This window comes from Pristiophorus japonicus, unplaced genomic scaffold, assembly GCF_044704955.1.
Source record: "Pristiophorus japonicus isolate sPriJap1 unplaced genomic scaffold, sPriJap1.hap1 HAP1_SCAFFOLD_229, whole genome shotgun sequence".
In the NCBI taxonomy this organism is placed as follows: Eukaryota; Metazoa; Chordata; class Chondrichthyes; family Pristiophoridae; genus Pristiophorus; species Pristiophorus japonicus.
In genome coordinates this window covers 785,035-803,024 of record NW_027252005.1, presented here as the reverse complement: position 1 = coordinate 803,024, position 17,990 = coordinate 785,035, and positions in this window count along the sequence as shown.

Sequence of the window (17,990 nt, the reverse complement as noted above, 5' to 3'; positions counted from 1 at the left end):
CAGTGTGGGTTGTATCAATGTGTATGTGTGTGTGTGTGAAAAATCCAAGTGTGGGTTATATTAGTGTGTGCGTGTGTGTGTGTGTGTGTGTGTGAGTGTATAATCCCAGTGTGGGATATATCAGTGTGTGCGTGTGTGTGTATAATCCCAGTGTGGGTTATATCACTGTGTGTGTGTGTGTATAATCCCAGTGTGGGATATATCATTGCGTGTTTGTGTGTGTCTCGTCCCAGTGTGGGATATATCAGTGTGTGTGTGTGTGTATATTCCCAGTATGGGTTATATCAGTGTGTGTGTGTGTGTTGTGTGTGTGTGTATAATCCCAGTGTGGGTTATATCAGTGTGTGTGTGTGTGTGTATAATCCCAGTGTGGGTTATATCAGTGTGTGTATATAGTCCCAGTGTGGATTATATCAGTGTGTGTGTGTGTGTGTGTGTGTGTGTGTGTGTGTGTATAATCCCAGTGTGGGTTATTTCAGTGTGTGTGTGTGTATAATCCCAGTGTGGGATATATCAGTTTGTGTGTGTGTATAATCCCAGTGTGCGTTATATCAGTGTCTGTGAATGTGCAATCCCAGTGTGGACTATATCAGTGTGTGTGTGTGTGACTAATCGCAGTGAGGACTATATCAGTGCGTGTGTGTGTGTGTATAATCCCAGTGTGGGATATATCTGTGCGTGTGTGTGTGTGTATAATCCCAGTGTGGGTTATATCAGTGTGTGTGTGTGTGTGTGTATAATCCCAGTGTGGGTTATATCAGTGTGTGTGTATCGTCCCAGTGTGGGTTATATCAGTGTGTGTGTGTGTGTGTGTGTGTGTGTGTGTGTGTGTGTGTGTATAATTCCAGTGTGGGTTATTTCAGTGTGTGTGTGTGTTGTGTGTGTGTGTGTGTGTGTGTGTATAATCCCAGTTTGGGTTATTTCAGTGTGTGTGTGTGTGTGTGTATAATCCCAGTGTGGGATATATCAGTTTGTGTGTGTGTATAATCCCAGTGTGGGTTATATCAGTGTCTGTGTATGTGTAATCCCAGTGTGGACTATATCAGTGTGTGTGTGTGTGTATAATCGCAGTGATGACTACATCAGTGTGTGTGTGTGTGTGTGTGTGTGTGTGTATAATCCCAGTGTGGGTTATATCAGTGTGTGTGTATCGTCCCAGTGTGGGTTATATCAGTGTGTGTGTGTGTGTGTGTGTGAAAAATCCAAGTGTGGGTTATATCAGTGTGTGTGTGTGTGTGTGTGTATAATCCCAGTGTGGGATATATCAGTGTTTGCGTGTGTGTGTATAATCCCAGTGTGGGTTATATCACTGTGTGTGTGTGTGTATAGTCCCAGTGTGGGATATATCAGTGTGTGTGTGTGTGTGTGTGTGTGTGTATAATCCCAGTGTGGGTTATATCAGTGTGTGTGTGTGTGTGTGTGTGTATAATCCCAGTGTGGGTTATATTAGCGTGCGTGTGTGTGTGTGTATAATCCCAGTGTGGGTTGTTGCAGTGTGTGTGTGTGTGTGTGTGTGTATAATCCCAGTGTGGGATATATCAGTGTGTGTGTGTGTGTATAATCGCAGTGTGGGTTATATCACTGTGTGTGTGTGTGTGTGTGAAAAATCCAAATGTGGGTTATATCAGTGTGTGTGTGTGTGTGTGTGTATAATCCCAGTGTGGGATATATCAGTGTTTGCGTGTGTGTGTATAATCCCAGTGTGGGTTATATCACTGTGTGTGTGTGTGTATAGTCCCAGTGTGGGATATATCAGTGTGTGTGTGTGTGTGTGTGTGTGTGTGTGTGTATAATCCCAGTGTGGGTTATATCAGTGTGTGTGTGTGTGTGTGTATAATCCCAGTGTGGGTTATATCAGTGTGCGTGTGTGTGTGTGTATAATCCCAGTGTGGGTTGTTGCAGTGTGTGTGTGTGTGTGTGTGTGTGTATAATCCCAGTGTGGGATATATCAGTGTGTGTGTGTGTGTATAATCGCAGTGTGGGTTATATCAGTGTATGTGTATGTGTAATCCCAGTGTGGACTATATCAGTGTGTGTGTGTGTGTATAATCGCAGTGAGGACTACATCAGTGTGTGTGTGTGTGTGTGTAATCCCAGTGTGGGATATATCAGTGTATGTGTGTGTGTATAATCGCAGTGAGGTCGATATCAGTGTGTGTTTGTGAATTGTCCCAGTGTGGGTTATATCAGTGTGTGTGTGTGTGTGTGTGTGTGTGTGTGTGTGTAGTCCCAGTGTGGGATATATCAGTGTATGTATATGTGTATAATCCCAGTGTGGGTTATATCAGTGTGTGTGTGAGTGTATAGTCCCAGTGTGGGTTATATCAGTGTTTGTGTGTGTGTGTGTATATTCCCAGTGTGGGTTGTATCAATGTGTATGTGTGTGTGTGTGAAAAATCCAAGTGTGGGTTATATTAGTGTGTGCGTGTGTGTGTGTGTGTGTGTGTGAGTGTATAATCCCAGTGTGGGATATATCAGTGTGTGCGTGTGTGTGTATAATCCCAGTGTGGGTTATATCACTGTGTGTGTGTGTGTATAATCCCAGTGTGGGATATATCATTGCGTGTTTGTGTGTGTCTCGTCCCAGTGTGGGATATATCAGTGTGTGTGTGTGTGTATATTCCCAGTATGGGTTATATCAGTGTGTGTGTGTGTGTTGTGTGTGTGTGTATAATCCCAGTGTGGGTTATATCAGTGTGTGTGTGTGTGTGTATAATCCCAGTGTGGGTTATATCAGTGTGTGTATATAGTCCCAGTGTGGATTATATCAGTGTGTGTGTGTGTGTGTGTGTGTGTGTGTGTGTATAATCCCAGTGTGGGTTATTTCAGTGTGTGTGTGTGTATAATCCCAGTGTGGGATATATCAGTTTGTGTGTGTGTATAATCCCAGTGTGCGTTATATCAGTGTCTGTGAATGTGCAATCCCAGTGTGGACTATATCAGTGTGTGTGTGTGTGTATAATCGCAGTGAGGACTATATCAGTGCGTGTGTGTGTGTGTATAATCCCAGTGTGGGATATATCTGTGCGTGTGTGTGTGTGTATAATCCCAGTGTGGGTTATATCAGTGTGTGTGTGTGTGTGTGTATAATCCCAGTGTGGGTTATATCAGTGTGTGTGTATCGTCCCAGTGTGGGTTATATCAGTGTGTGTGTGTGTGTGTGTGTGTGTGTGTGTGTGTGTGTATAATTCCAGTGTGGGTTATTTCAGTGTGTGTGTGTGTTGTGTGTGTGTGTGTGTGTGTATAATCTCAGTTTGGGTTATTTCAGTGTGTGTGTGTGTGTGTGTGTATAATCCCAGTGTGGGATATATCAGTTTGTGTGTGTGTATAATCCCAGTGTGGGTTATATCAGTGTCTGTGTATGTGTAATCCCAGTGTGGACTATATCAGTGTGTGTGTGTGTGTATAATCGCAGTGATGACTACATCAGTGTGTGTGTGTGTGTGTGTGTATAATCCCAGTGTGGGTTATATCAGTGTGTGTGTATCGTCCCAGTGTGGGTTATATCAGTGTGTGTGTGTGTGTGTGTGAAAAATCCAAGTGTGGGTTATATCAGTGTGTGTGTGTGTGTGTGTGTATAATCCCAGTGTGGGATATATCAGTGTTTGCGTGTGTGTGTATAATCCCAGTGTGGGTTATATCACTGTGTGTGTGTGTGTATAGTCCCAGTGTGGGATATATCAGTGTGTGTGTGTGTGTGTGTGTGTGTGTATAATCCCAGTGTGGGTTATATCAGTGTGTGTGTGTGTGTGTGTGTGTATAATCCCAGTGTGGGTTATATTAGCGTGCGTGTGTGTGTGTGTATAATCCCAGTGTGGGTTGTTGCAGTGTGTGTGTGTGTGTGTGTGTGTATAATCCCAGTGTGGGATATATCAGTGTGTGTGTGTGTGTATAATCGCAGTGTGGGTTATATCACTGTGTGTGTGTGTGTGTGTGAAAAATCCAAATGTGGGTTATATCAGTGTGTGTGTGTGTGTGTGTGTATAATCCCAGTGTGGGATATATCAGTGTTTGCGTGTGTGTGTATAATCCCAGTGTGGGTTATATCACTGTGTGTGTGTGTGTATAGTCCCAGTGTGGGATATATCAGTGTGTGTGTGTGTGTGTGTGTGTGTGTGTGTATAATCCCAGTGTGGGTTATATCAGTGTGTGTGTGTGTGTGTGTATAATCCCAGTGTGGGTTATATCAGTGTGCGTGTGTGTGTGTGTATAATCCCAGTGTGGGTTGTTGCAGTGTGTGTGTGTGTGTGTGTGTGTATAATCCCAGTGTGGGATATATCAGTGTGTGTGTGTGTGTATAATCGCAGTGTGGGTTATATCAGTGTATGTGTATGTGTAATCCCAGTGTGGACTATATCAGTGTGTGTGTGTGTGTATAATCGCAGTGAGGACTACATCAGTGTGTGTGTGTGTGTGTGTGTGTGTGTGTGTGTAATCCCAGTGTGGGATATATCAGTGTATGTGTGTGTGTATAATCGCAGTGAGGTCGATATCAGTGTGTGTTTGTGAATTGTCCCAGTGTGGGATATATCAGTGTGTGTGTGTGTGTGTATGATGCCAGTGTGAGATATATCAGTGTGTGTGTGTGTGTTTCATCCCAGTGTGGGTTATATCAGTGTGTGTGTGTGTGTGTGTGTGTGTGTGTGTGTGTAGTCCCAGTGTGGGATATATCAGTGTATGTATATGTGTATAATCCCAGTGTGGGTTATATCAGTGTGTGTGTGAGTGTATAATCCCAGTGTGGGTTATATCAGTGTGTGTGTGTGTATAAGCCCAGTGTGGGATATATCAGTGTGTGTTTGTGTGTGTATAATACCAGTGTTGGATATATCAGTGTGTGTGTGTGTGTATAGTCCCAGTGTGGGATATATCAGTGCATGTGTGTGTGTGTATAATCCCAGTGTGCAATATATCAGTGTATGTGTGTGTGTATAGTCCCAGTGTGGGATATATCAGTTTGTGTGTGTGTGTGTGTGCGTGTGTGTATAATCCCAGTGTGGGCTATATCTGTGTGTGTGTGTGTGTGTGTGTGTGTGTGTGTGTGTCTGTATAATCCCAGTGTGGGATATAGCAGCGTGTGTGTGTATAATCCCAGTGTGTGATATATCAGTGTGTGTGTGCGTGTGTGTTTAATCCCAGTGTCGGTTAAATCAGTATGTGTGTGTGTGTGTGTGTGTGTGTGTGTGTATAATCCCAGTGTGTGAAATATCAGTGTGTGTGTGTATAATCCCAGTGTGTGATATATCAGTGTGTGCGTGCGTGTGTGTTCAATCCCAGTGTGGGATATATCAGTGTATGTGTGTGTGTATAATCCCAGTGTGGGCTATATCAGTGTGTGTGTGTGTGTGTGTGTGTGTATAATCCCAGTGTGGGTTATATCAGTATGTGTGTGTGTGTGTGTGTGTAATGCCAGTGTGAGATATATCAGTGTGTGTGTGTGTATAAGCCCAGTGTGGGTTATATCAGTGTGTGTGTGTGTGTGTGTGTGTGTATAGTCCCAGTGTGGGATATATCAGTGTATTTATGTGTGTATAATCCCAGTGTGGGTTATATCAGTGTGTGTGTGAGTGTATAATCCCAGTGTGGGTTATATCAGTGTGTGTGTGTGTATAAGCCCAGTGTGGGATATATCAGTGTGTGTTTGTGTGTGTATAATACCAGTGTTGGATATATCAGTGTGTGTGTGTGTGTATAGTCCCAGTGTGGGATATATCAGTGCGTGTGTGTGTGTGTACAATCCCAGTGTGGAATATATCAGTGTATGTGTGTGTGTATAGTCCCAGTGTGGGATATATCAGTGTGTGTGTGTGTGTGTGTGTGTGTATAATCCCAGTGTGGGCTATATCTGTGTGTGTGTGTGTGTGTGTGTGTGTGTCTGTATAATCCCAGTGTGGGATATAGCAGTGTGTGTGTGTATAATCCCAGTGTGTGATATATCAGTGTGTGTGTGCGTGTGTGTTTAATCCCAGTGTGGGTTAAATCAGTATGTGTGTGTGTGTGTGTGTGTGTGTGTGTGTGTGTGTGTGTATAATCCCAGTGTGTGAAATATCAGTGTGTGTGTGTATAATCCCAAAGTGTGATATATCAGTATGTGTGTGTGTGTGTGTATAATCCCAGTGTGGGATACATCAGTGTGTGTGTGTGTATATAGTCCCAATGTGGGTTATATCAGTGTGTGTGTGTATATAATCCCAGTGTGGGAAAGATCAGTGTGTGTGTGTATAATCCCAGTGTGGGATATATCAGTATGTGTGTGTGTGTATAATCCCAGTGTGGGTTAAATCAGTGCGTGTGTGTGTGTGTATAATCCCAGTGTGGGATATATCAGTGTGTGTGTGTGTGTGTGTATAATCCCAGTGTGGGTTATATCAGTGTGTGTGTGTGTGTGTGTGTATAATCCCAGTGTGGGATATATCAGTATGTGTGTGTGTGTGTGTGTGTGTGTGTATAATCCCAGTGTGGGTTAAATCAGTGTGCATGTGTGTGTGTGTGTATAATCCCAGTGTGGGTTAAATCAGTATGCGTGTGTGTGTGTATAGTCCCAGTGTGGGTTAAATCAGTGTGTGTGTGTGTGTGTGTATAATCCCAGTGTGGGATATATTAGTATGTGTGTGTGTGTGTATAATCCCAGTGTGGGATGTATCAGTGTATGTGTGTGTGTGTATAATCCCAGTGTGGGATATATCAGTGTGTGTGTGTGTGTGTGTGTGTATAATCCCAGTGTGGGATATATCAGTGTGTGTGTGTGTGTGTATAATCCCAGTGTGGGATATATCAGTGTGTGTGTGTGTGTATATAATCCCAGTGTGGGTTATATCAGTGTGTGTGTGTGTGTGTGTGTGTGTATAATCCCAGTATGGGATACATCAGTGTGTGTGTGTGTGTATAGTCCCAGTGTGGGATATATCAGTGTGTGTGTGTGGATAATTCCAGTGTGGGATATATCAGTGTATGTCTGTGTGTGTGTGTGTCTGTGTGTGTATTATGCCAGTGTGGCATATATCAGCGTGTGTATATAATCCCAGTGTGGGTTATATCAGTGTGAGTGTGTGTGTAATCCCAGTGTGGGTTATATCAGTGTGTGTGTGTGTGTGTGTGTGTGTGTGTGTGTGTGTGTGTATAATCCCAGTGTGGATTATATCACAGTGTGTGTTTGTGTGTATAATCCCAGTGTGGATTATATCATTGTGTGTGTGTATATAATTCCAATGTGGGATATATCAGTGTGTGTGCGTGTGTGTATAATCCCAGTGTGGATTATATCAGTGTGTGTGTGTATAATCCCAGTGTGGGTTAAATCAGTGTTTGTGTGTTTGTGTGTGTATATTCCCAGTGTGGATTATATCAGTGTGTGTGTGTTTATATAATACCAGTGTGGGTCATATCAGTGTGTGTGTGTGTATAGTCCCAGTGTTGGTGATATCTGTGTGTGTGTGTGTGTGTGTGTGTGTGTGTGTCTGTGTGTGTGTGTGTGTGTGTGAAAAATCCCAGTTTGGGTTACATCAGTGTGTGTGTGTGTGTGTATATCATCCCAGTGTGGGTTATATCAGTGTGTGTGTGTGTGTGTGTATAGTCCCAGTGTGGGATGTATCAGTGTGTGTGTATAATCCCAGTGTGCGGTATATTAGTGTGTGTGTGTGTGTGTATAGTCCCAGTGTGGGATATATCAGTGTGTGTGTGTATATTCCCAGTGTGGGATATATCAGTGTGTGTGTGTGTGTGTGTGTGTGTGTGTGTGTGTGTGTGTGTGTGTGTGTAATCCCAGTGTGGGTTATATCAGTGTTTGTGTCTGTGTATAATCCCAGTGTTGGTTATATCAGTGTGTGTGTATAGTCCCAGTGTGGGTTATATCAGTGTGTGTGTGTGTGTGCGTATAATCCCAGTGTGGGTTATATCAGTGTGTGTGTGTGTGTATAATCCCAGTGTGGGTTATATCAGTGTGTGTGTATAGTCCCAGTGTGGGTTATATCAGTGTGTGTCTGTGTATAATCCCAGTGCTGGTTATATCAGTGTGTGTGTGTGTATAATCCCAGTGTGGGTTATATCAGTGTATGTGTGTGTGTATAATCGCAGTGAGGACTATATCAGTGTATATGTATGTGTAATCCCAGTGTGGACGATATCAGTGTGTGTGTGTGTATGTAATCGCAGTGAGGACTACATCAGTGTGAGTGTGTGTGTGTGTGTGTGTGTAAAATCCTAGTGTGGGATATATCAGTGTGTGTGTGTGTGTGTGTCTCATGCCAGTGTGAGATATATCAGTGTGTGTGTGTAATCGCAGTGAGGACTATATCAGTGTGTGTGTGTGTGTATAATCACAGTGAGGACTATATCAGTGTGTGTGTGTGTGTGTGTGTGTGTGTATAATCCCAGTGTGGGTTATATCAGTGTGTGTGTGTGTGTGTGTGTATAGTCCCAGTGTGGGATATATCAGTGTATGTGTGTGTGTATAATCCCAGTGTGGGTTATATCAGTGTGTGTGTGAGTGTATAATCCCAGTGTGGGTCATATCAGTGTGTGTGTGTGTGTGTGTGTGTGTGTGTATAATCCCAGTGTGGATTATATCACAGTGTGTGTTTGCGTGTGTAATCCCAGTGTGGATTATATCATTGTGTGTGTGTATATAATTCCAATGTGGGATATATCAGTGTGTGTGCATGTGTGTATAATCCCAGTGTGGATTATATCAGTGTGTGTGTGTGTATAATCCCAGTGTGGATTATATCAGTGTGTGTGTGTATGTGTGTTTATATAATACCAGTGTGGGTTATATCAGTGTGTGTGTGTGTGTATATAGTCCCAGTGTGGGTTATATCAGTGTGTGTGTGTGTATAATCTCAGTGTGGGTTATATCAGTGTGTGTGTGTGTGTGTGTGTGTGTGTGTGTGTGTGTGTGTGTGTGTGTGTATAGTCCCAGTGTGGGATATATCAGTGTATGTATGAGTGTATAATCCCAGTGTGGGTTATATCAGTGTGTGTGTGAGTGTATAATCCCAGTGTGGGTTATATCAGTGTGTGTGTGTGTATAAGCCCAGTGTGGGATATATCAGTGTGTGTTTGTGTGTATAGTCCCAGTGTGGGATATATCAGTGTGTGTGTGTGTGTGTATAATCCCAGTGTGGAATATATCAGTGTATGTGTGTGTGTATAGTCCCAGTGTGGGATATATCAGTGTGTGTGTGTGTGTGTGTGTGTGTATAATCCCAGTGTGGGCTATATCTGTGTGTGTGTGTGTGTGTGTGTGTCTGTATAATCCCAGTGTGGGATATAGCAGTGTGTGTGTGTATAATCCCAGTGTGTGATATATCAGTGTGTGTGTGCGTGTGTGTTTAATCCCAGTGTGGGTTAAATCAGTATGTGTGTGTGTGTGTGTGTGTGTGTGTATAATCCCAGTGTGTGAAATATCAGTGTGTGTGTGTATAATCCCAGAGTGTGATATATCAGTGTGTGCGTGCGTGTGTGTTCAATCCCAGTGTGGGATATATCAGTGTATGTGAGTGTGTATAATCCCAGTGTGTGAAATATCAGTGTGTGTGTGTATAATCCCAGAGTGTGATATATCAGTGTGTGCGTGCGTGTGTGTTCAATCCCAGTGTGGGATATATCAGTGTGTGTGTGTGTGTATAGTCCCAGTGTGGGTTATATCAGTGCGTGTATAATCCCAGCGTGGGTTAAATCAGTGTGTGTGTGTGTGTATAGTCCCAGTGTGGGTTATATCAGTGTGTGTGTATAGTCCCAGTGTGGGTTATATCAGTGTGTGTGTGTATGTGTGTGTGTGTGTGTGTGTGTGCGTGTGTATAATCCCAGTGTGGGTTATATCAGTGTGTGTGTGTGTGTGTATAATCCCAGTGTGGGTTATATCAGTGTGTGTGTATAGTCCCAGTGTGGGTTATATCAGTGTGTGTGTGTGTGTGTGTGTGCGTGTAATCCCAGTGTGGGATATATCAGTGTGTGTGTGTGTGTCGAGTCCCAGTGTGGGTTATATCAGTGTGTGTGTGTGTTTGTGTGTGTGTGTGTATATAATCTCAGTGTGGAATATATCAGTGTGTGTGTGTGTATAATCGCAGTGAGGACTACATCAGTGTGTGTGTGTGTGTGTATAGTCCCAGTGTGGGTTATATCAGTGTGTGTGTGTGTGTGTGTGTATATAATCACAGTGTGGGATATATCAGTGTGTGTGTGTGTATAATCGCAGTGAGGACTATATCCGTGTGTGTCTGTGTGTAAAATCACAGTGAGGACTATATCAGTTTGTGTGTGTGTGTATGTGTGTAATCCCAGTGTGGGATATATCAGTGTGTGTGTGTGTGTGTAATGTCCCAGTGTGCGATATATCAGTGTGTGTGTGTGTGTGTATAATCCCAGTGTGGGATATATCAGTGTGTGTGTGTGTGTGTGTATAATCCCAGTGTGGGTTATATCAGTGTGTGTGTGTGTGTGTGTATAATCCCAGTGTGGGATATATCAGTATGTGTGTGTGTGTGTGTGTGTGTGTGTATAATCCCAGTGTGGGTTAAATCAGTGTGCATGTGTGTGTGTGTGTATAATCCCAGTGTGGGTTAAATCAGTATGCGTGTGTGTGTGTATAGTCCCAGTGTGGGTTAAATCAGTGTGTGTGTGTGTGTGTGTATAATCCCAGTGTGGGATATATTAGTATGTGTGTGTGTGTGTATAATCCCAGTGTGGGATGTATCAGTGTATGTGTGTGTGTGTATAATCCCAGTGTGGGATATATCAGTGTGTGTGTGTGTGTGTGTGTGTATAATCCCAGTGTGGGATATATCAGTGTGTGTGTGTGTGTGTATAATCCCAGTGTGGGATATATCAGTGTGTGTGTGTGTGTATATAATCCCAGTGTGGGTTATATCAGTGTGTGTGTGTGTGTGTGTGTGTGTGTGTGTGTGTGTATAATCCCAGTATGGGATACATCAGTGTGTGTGTGTGTGTATAGTCCCAGTGTGGGATATATCAGTGTGTGTGTGTGGATAATTCCAGTGTGGGATATATCAGTGTATGTCTGTGTGTGTGTGTGTCTGTGTGTGTATTATGCCAGTGTGGCATATATCAGCGTGTGTATATAATCCCAGTGTGGGTTATATCAGTGTGAGTGTGTGTGTAATCCCAGTGTGGGTTATATCAGTGTGTGTGTGTGTGTGTGTGTGTGTGTGTGTGTGTGTGTGTGTGTGTATAATCCCAGTGTGGATTATATCACAGTGTGTGTTTGTGTGTATAATCCCAGTGTGGATTATATCATTGTGTGTGTGTATATAATTCCAATGTGGGATATATCAGTGTGTGTGCGTGTGTGTATAATCCCAGTGTGGATTATATCAGTGTGTGTGTGTATAATCCCAGTGTGGGTTAAATCAGTGTTTGTGTGTTTGTGTGTGTATATTCCCAGTGTGGATTATATCAGTGTGTGTGTGTTTATATAATACCAGTGTGGGTCATATCAGTGTGTGTGTGTGTATAGTCCCAGTGTTGGTGATATCTGTGTGTGTGTGTGTGTGTGTGTGTGTGTGTGTCTGTGTGTGTGTGTGTGTGTGTGAAAAATCCCAGTTTGGGTTACATCAGTGTGTGTGTGTGTGTGTATATCATCCCAGTGTGGGTTATATCAGTGTGTGTGTGTGTGTGTGTATAGTCCCAGTGTGGGATGTATCAGTGTGTGTGTATAATCCCAGTGTGCGGTATATTAGTGTGTGTGTGTGTGTGTATAGTCCCAGTGTGGGATATATCAGTGTGTGTGTGTATATTCCCAGTGTGGGATATATCAGTGTGTGTGTGTGTGTGTGTGTGTGTGTGTGTGTGTGTGTGTGTGTGTGTGTGTGTGTGTGTGTGTGTAATCCCAGTGTGGGTTATATCAGTGTTTGTGTCTGTGTATAATCCCAGTGTTGGTTATATCAGTGTGTGTGTATAGTCCCAGTGTGGGTTATATCAGTGTGTGTGTGTGTGTGCGTATAATCCCAGTGTGGGTTATATCAGTGTGTGTGTGTGTGTATAATCCCAGTGTGGGTTATATCAGTGTGTGTGTATAGTCCCAGTGTGGGTTATATCAGTGTGTGTCTGTGTATAATCCCAGTGCTGGTTATATCAGTGTGTGTGTATAGTCCCAGTGTGGGTTATTTCAGTGTGTGTGTGTGTATAATCCCAGTGTGGGATATATCAGTTTGTGTGTGTGTATAATCCCAGTGTGGGTTATATCAGTGTATGTGTGTGTGTATAATCGCAGTGAGGACTATATCAGTGTATATGTATGTGTAATCCCAGTGTGGACGATATCAGTGTGTGTGTGTGTATGTAATCGCAGTGAGGACTACATCAGTGTGAGTGTGTGTGTGTGTGTGTGTGTAAAATCCTAGTGTGGGATATATCAGTGTGTGTGTGTGTGTGTGTCTCATGCCAGTGTGAGATATATCAGTGTGTGTGTGTAATCGCAGTGAGGACTATATCAGTGTGTGTGTGTGTGTATAATCACAGTGAGGACTATATCAGTGTGTGTGTGTGTGTGTGTGTGTGTGTATAATCCCAGTGTGGGTTATATCAGTGTGTGTGTGTGTGTGTGTGTATAGTCCCAGTGTGGGATATATCAGTGTATGTGTGTGTGTATAATCCCAGTGTGGGTTATATCAGTGTGTGTGTGAGTGTATAATCCCAGTGTGGGTCATATCAGTGTGTGTGTGTGTGTGTGTGTGTGTGTGTATAATCCCAGTGTGGATTATATCACAGTGTGTGTTTGCGTGTGTAATCCCAGTGTGGATTATATCATTGTGTGTGTGTATATAATTCCAATGTGGGATATATCAGTGTGTGTGCATGTGTGTATAATCCCAGTGTGGATTATATCAGTGTGTGTGTGTGTATAATCCCAGTGTGGATTATATCAGTGTGTGTGTGTATGTGTGTTTATATAATACCAGTGTGGGTTATATCAGTGTGTGTGTGTGTGTATATAGTCCCAGTGTGGGTTATATCAGTGTGTGTGTGTGTATAATCTCAGTGTGGGTTATATCAGTGTGTGTGTGTGTGTGTGTGTGTGTGTGTGTGTGTGTGTGTGTGTGTGTGTGTATAGTCCCAGTGTGGGATATATCAGTGTATGTATGAGTGTATAATCCCAGTGTGGGTTATATCAGTGTGTGTGTGAGTGTATAATCCCAGTGTGGGTTATATCAGTGTGTGTGTGTGTATAAGCCCAGTGTGGGATATATCAGTGTGTGTTTGTGTGTATAGTCCCAGTGTGGGATATATCAGTGTGTGTGTGTGTGTGTATAATCCCAGTGTGGAATATATCAGTGTATGTGTGTGTGTATAGTCCCAGTGTGGGATATATCAGTGTGTGTGTGTGTGTGTGTGTGTGTATAATCCCAGTGTGGGCTATATCTGTGTGTGTGTGTGTGTGTGTGTGTCTGTATAATCCCAGTGTGGGATATAGCAGTGTGTGTGTGTATAATCCCAGTGTGTGATATATCAGTGTGTGTGTGCGTGTGTGTTTAATCCCAGTGTGGGTTAAATCAGTATGTGTGTGTGTGTGTGTGTGTGTGTGTATAATCCCAGTGTGTGAAATATCAGTGTGTGTGTGTATAATCCCAGAGTGTGATATATCAGTGTGTGCGTGCGTGTGTGTTCAATCCCAGTGTGGGATATATCAGTGTATGTGAGTGTGTATAATCCCAGTGTGTGAAATATCAGTGTGTGTGTGTATAATCCCAGAGTGTGATATATCAGTGTGTGCGTGCGTGTGTGTTCAATCCCAGTGTGGGATATATCAGTGTGTGTGTGTGTGTATAGTCCCAGTGTGGGTTATATCAGTGCGTGTATAATCCCAGCGTGGGTTAAATCAGTGTGTGTGTGTGTGTATAGTCCCAGTGTGGGTTATATCAGTGTGTGTGTATAGTCCCAGTGTGGGTTATATCAGTGTGTGTGTGTATGTGTGTGTGTGTGTGTGTGTGTGCGTGTGTATAATCCCAGTGTGGGTTATATCAGTGTGTGTGTGTGTGTGTATAATCCCAGTGTGGGTTATATCAGTGTGTGTGTATAGTCCCAGTGTGGGTTATATCAGTGTGTGTGTGTGTGTGTGTGTGCGTGTAATCCCAGTGTGGGATATATCAGTGTGTGTGTGTGTGTCGAGTCCCAGTGTGGGTTATATCAGTGTGTGTGTGTGTTTGTGTGTGTGTGTGTATATAATCTCAGTGTGGAATATATCAGTGTGTGTGTGTGTATAATCGCAGTGAGGACTACATCAGTGTGTGTGTGTGTGTGTATAGTCCCAGTGTGGGTTATATCAGTGTGTGTGTGTGTGTGTGTGTGTGTGTGTATATAATCACAGTGTGGGATATATCAGTGTGTGTGTGTGTATAATCGCAGTGAGGACTATATCCGTGTGTGTCTGTGTGTAAAATCACAGTGAGGACTATATCAGTTTGTGTGTGTGTGTATGTGTGTAATCCCAGTGTGGGATATATCAGTGTGTGTGTGTGTGTGTAATGTCCCAGTGTGCGATATATCAGTGTGTGTGTGTGTGTGTATATAATCACAGTGTGGGCTATATCAGTGTGTGTGTGTGTGTGTGTGTGTGTATAATCCCAGTGTGGGTTATATCAGTGTGTGTGTGTGTGTGTGTATAATGCCAGTGTGGATTATATCAGTGTGTGTGTGTGTATAGTCCCAGTGTGGATTATATCTGTGTGTGTGTGTGTGTGTGTGTGTGTGTGTGTGTGTGTGTATGTGTGTAATCACAGTGAGGACTATATCAGTGTGTGTGTGTGTGTATATGTATATAATCACAGTGTGGGCTATATCAGTGTGTGTGTGTGTGTGTGTAATCCCAATGTGGATTATATCAGTGTGTGTGTGTATAATCCCAGTGTGGATATATCAGTGTGTGTGTGTGTGTGTATAGTCCCAGTGTGGGTTATATCAGTGTGTGTGTGTGTATAATCCCAGTGTGGGTTATATCAGTGTGTATGTGTGTGTGTGTAATCCCAGTGTATGATATATCAGTGTGTGTGTGTGTTAGTATAATCCCAGTGTGGGATATATCAGTGTGTGTGTGTGTGTGTGTGTGTGTGTGTGTGTGTGTGTGTGCGTGTATAATCCCAGTGTGGGATATGTCAGTGTGTGTGCGTGTGTGTATAAACCCAGTGTGGTATACATCAGTTTGAATGTGTGTGGATAACCCCAGTGTGGGTTATATCAGTGGGTGTGTGTGTGTGTGTGTATAATCCCAGTGTGGGTTATATCAGTTTGTGTGTATATAATCCCAGTGTGGGATATATCAGTATGTGTGTGTGTGTGTGTGTATAATCCGAGTGTGGGATATATCAGTGTGTGTGTGTGTGTATATAGTCCCAGTGTGGGTTATATCAGTGTGTGTGTGTGTATAATCCCAGTGTAGGAAAGATCAGTGTGTGTGTGTATAATCCCGGTGTGGGATATATCAGTATGTGTGTGTGTGTATAATCCCAGTGTGGGTTAAATCAGTGCATGTGTGTGTGTGTGTATAATCCCAGTGTGGGTTAAATCAGTGTGCATGTGTGTGTGTGTGTATAATCCCAGTGTGGGTTAAATCAGTATGCGTGTGTGTGTGTATAGTCCCAGTGTGGGTTAAATCAGTGTGTGCGTGTGTGTGTGTATAATCCCAGTGTGGGATATATCAGTGTGTGTGTGTGTGTTTGTGTGTGTGTGTGTATTATGCCAGTGTGGGATATATCAGTGTGTGTGTGTGTGTGTGTGTGTATATAATCCCAGTGTGGGTTATATCAGTGTGTGTGTGTGTGTGTGTGTGTGTGTGTGGATAATTCCAGTGTGGGATATATCAGTATGTGTGTGTGTGTTTGTGTGTGTGTGTGTATTATGCCAGTGTGGGATATATCAGTGTGTGTGTGTGTGTGTATATAATCCCAGTATGGGTTATATCAGTGTGTGTGTGTGTGTAATCCCAGTGTGGGTTATATCAGTGTGTGTGTGTGTGTGTGTGTGTGTGTATAATCCCAGTGTGGGTTATATCAGTGTGTGTGTGTGTGTATAATCCCAGTGTGGGTTATATCAGTGTGTGTGTGTGTGTGTGTGTGTGTGTGTGTATAATCCCAGTGTGGATTATATCACAGTGTGTGTTTGTGTGTATAATCCCAGTGTGGATTATATCATTGTGTGTGTGTATATAATTCCAATGTGGGATATATCAGTGTGTGTGCGTGTGTGTATAATCCCAGTGTGGATTATATCAGTGTGTGTGTGTGTATAATCCCAGTGTGGGATGTATCAGTGTATGTGTGTGTGTGTATAATCCCAGTGTGGGATATATCAGTGTGTGTGTGAGTGTGTGTGTGTATAATCCCAGTGTGGGATATATCAGTGTGTGCGTGTGTGTGTGTATAATCCCAGTGTGGGATATATCAGTGTGTGTGTGTGTGTGTATAATCCCAGTGTGGGTTATATCAATGTGTGTGTGTGTGTGTGTATAATCCCAGTATGGGATACATCAGTGTGTGTGTGTGTGTATAGTCCCAGTGTGGGATATATCAGTGTGTGTGTGTGGATAATTCCAGTGTGGGATATATCAGTGTGTGTGTGTGTGTTTGTGTGTGTGTGTGTATTATGCCAGTGTGGGATATATCAGTGTGTGTGTGTGTGTGTATATAATCCCAGTGTGGGTTATATCAGTGTGTGTGTGTGTGTAATCCCAGTGTGGGTTATATCAGTGTGTGTGTGTGTGTGTGTGTGTGTGTGTATAATCCCAGTGTGGGTTATATCAGTGTGTGTGTGTGTGTATAATCCCAGTGTGGGTTATATCAGAGTGTGTGTGTGTGTGTGTGTGTGTATAATCCCAGTGTGGATTATATCACAGTGTGTGTTTGTGTGTATAATCCCAGTGTGGATTATATCATTGTGTGTGTGTATATACTTCCAATGTGGGATATATCAGTGTGTGTGCGTGTGTGTATAATCCCAGTGTGGATTATATCAGTGTGTGTGTGTGTATAATCCCAGTGTGGGATGTATCAGTGTATGTGTGTGTGTGTATAATCCCAGTGTGGGATATATCAGTGTGTGTGTGAGTGTGTGTGTGTATAATCCCAGTGTGGGATATATCAGTGTGTGTGTGTGTGTATAATCCCAGTGTGGGATATATCAGTGTGTGTGTGTGTGTGTATAATCCCAGTGTGGGTTATATCAATGTGCGTGTGTGTGTGTGTGTGTGTGTGTGCATAATCCCAGTATGGGATACATCAGTGTGTGTGTGTGTGTATAGTCCCAGTGTGGGATATATCAGTGTGTGTGTGTGGATAATTCCAGTGTGGGATATATCAGTGTGTGTGTGTGTGTGTGTATATAATCCCAGTGTGGGTTATATCAGTGTGTGTGTGTGTGTAATCCCAGTGTGGGTTATATCAGTGTGTGTGTGTGTGTGTGTGTGTGTGTGTGTGTGTGTATAATCCCAGTGTGGGTTATATCAGTGTGTGTGTGTGTGTATAATCCCAGTGTGGGTTATATCAGTGTGTGTGTGTGTGTGTGTGTGTGTGTGTGTGTGTGTGCGTGTGTATAATCCCAGTGTGGGTTATATCAGTGTGTGTGTGTGTGTATAATCCCAGTGTGGCTTATATCAGTGTGTGTGTATAGTCCCAGTGTGGGTTATATCAGTGTGTGTGTGTGTGTGTGTGTGTGTGTGTGTGTGTGTGTGTGTGTGCGTGTAATCCCAGTGTGGGATATATCAGTGTGTGTGTGTGTGTCGAGTCCCAGTGTGGGTTATATCAGTGTGTGTGTGTGTTTGTGTGTGTGTGTGTATATAATCCCAGTGTGGAATATATCAGTGTGTGTGTGTGTATAATCGCAGTGAGGACTACATCAGTGTGTGTGTGTGTGTGTATAGTCCCAGTGTGGGTTATATCTGTGTGTGTGTGTGTGTGTGTGTGTGTGTGTGTGTGTGTATATAATCACAGTGTGGGATATATCAGTGTGTGTGTGTGTATAATCGCAGTGAGGACTATATCCGT